General features: G+C 34.6%; 1 non-coding gene across 1 annotated transcript; it reads right to left on the bottom strand.

Annotated features, from left to right (window-relative positions):
* Window positions 1-1744: 1744 nt before the first annotated feature.
* LOC115063016 lies at window positions 1745-1848 on the bottom strand. Its single transcript, XR_003842898.1, has one exon. It is a non-coding gene; the product is annotated as a U6 spliceosomal RNA (small nuclear RNA).
* Window positions 1849-2156: the final 308 nt, after the last annotated feature.

The following is a 2156-nucleotide window of genomic DNA, read 5'->3' as shown; positions in this document are numbered from 1 at the left end:
AATCATCAAGAATTGCCATGTTTTTATTTTATAAATATTAAAAATAGATTCTACTTTTCAATTTACATTTATCACTGAGCCATGAAATTCTTAGATGGTGTTGTTTAATATCCAGACCACTGACAGACTTTTTTGTTCCTTTCATGATTTAAATGTAGCATAATCCCATTGTGGAGTGAAGACACTGATTAAATGTCTCCATTTCCTTATTTATTGAAAACTCTTTATTGCCCAACATATAGCAATTTAATTTATATTTTACAAATACATGAAAAGTTTGTGTATCAATTAATTGCATTGTTATGTAGCTATCAGTTAGTGCAAATATAGTTATCATAATTATATGGTTTATAATATTTACATGATTACTCATTGAAATATCTCTGTGAGGCTATGCCAATGCCTGGCAAATAAAGAAGTGGATTCCCACAGTCATCTATAGGATAGAACACAGAGACCCCAATGGAGGAGCTAGAGAAATTACCCAAGGAACTGAACATGTCTGCAACCCTATAGGTGAAACAACAATATGAACTAATCAATATACCCAGAACTCATGTCTCTAGCTGCATATATAGCAGAAGATGGCCTAGTCAGCTATCATTGAGAAGAGATGCCCCTTGGTCTTACAAACTTTATATGCCCCATACAGGGGAACGCCAGGGCCAAGAAGTGGGAGTGGGTGGGCAAGGGAGCAGGGTGGGGGGAGGGTATAGGGGACATTCGGGATAGCATTTGAAATGTAAATGAAGAAAATATCTAATAAAATAAGGTAAAAAAAAGAAATTTTAAATTCAGTTATGAGAAATGCTCACAGCTATTGTATTTATGCATTTATAGAAGAACATTGACCTATGGTATTACTAATAACTGAGGCAATGTATATTCCCTGCATTGATTAAAGATCTGTATCATTACCATATTCTGTCATTAGATCTTGCTATTCAATTATTGTATTGAGTAATTTGTGCATGGTTCAGTGGTAGAGAGCTTTTTTAATGTGAACCATATTTTGATTTCCATCATTAACTTCTACTGGTTTGAGTGTGGAACTGGCTTTTGATGAAGATTGGATTGGTTCAGCCATCTTCTAATGTTTATTTCTATAGTATTGAGTGTGTGTGTGTGTGTGTGTGTGTGTGTGTGTGTGTGTGTGTGTGTAATATCAATATATAGTCCTAGATATCAAACTCAAGATGTCAAGAGACAAGCTTGGTGACCAGGATATATACTTGCTGAACAATTTCACCAGCCTATGACTTCCTTTATAGATGAAAACTACAAAAGTTAAATTTATAGAGGTAGAATATATAACTGCGATCAAGGTATTGTACTGGGTGTGGAGTATCAGGGAAATGATATACCAGTCAAAGGGTATCAAACTGGTTAGATAAGAAGAATGAATTTGAGGAATTTACTGTGCAACATATTGGCTACAGTTAATAATAATACTTTACATTCTTGAAATATATTAAGATAGTAGAGTTTAAGCTTGATCATCACACCCCAAAAATAATATATATGAGATAAATCTGCAAAAGTGGTGTCTCTATGAGTACATAACAGCAGGGATGCATGTTATATTTTCTTAGAACAAACACTTCAAACCTAACAAATGCTGTTATTAGTTCAAGAAAGTAGAAAAAACGATCATCTTGAGAAGATTTGAAAAGATGAGAGGACCATGGTTTGAGTAGGCAAAAAACAGATAGATAGATAGATAGATAGATAGATAGATAGATAGATAGATAGATAGATAACATATAGTTTATGTGACATCCTTCCACAGGGCCATGCTAATCTTCTCTGTATGATTCTAATTTTAGTGTACGGTCTGCTGATGCAAACACAGTAATACATAGAAACATATACATGTATAATAATAAATGGCTAAGTCTGGCCCGTGTTGTCTACGTGTTTATATTTCTAGAGCAGAGTACTTGGTATAGGATGACCAGTAGAATTGGGTTCATCCCTGGACAAGACTAATTTCATGCTCTCAGTATTTTTTAACTGCCTGTAACTCTTTATAAAGGAGTGAGCCCATGTAAACATCTTGTTTAAGCAGCCATTTGAGATTCCCTGTTATAGCTAGAAAGCCCAAACTCACACCCAATTTCCTGGTCTTCTGGCTCTTACAGTCTTTCTGACTCATC

Source organism: Mus pahari, chromosome 22 (assembly GCF_900095145.1).
Source record: "Mus pahari chromosome 22, PAHARI_EIJ_v1.1, whole genome shotgun sequence".
NCBI lineage: Eukaryota > Metazoa > Chordata > Mammalia > Rodentia > Muridae > Mus > Mus pahari.
The sequence above is the reverse complement of the archived record's forward strand: the minus strand, read 5'-3'. Positions and strand labels throughout refer to the sequence as shown.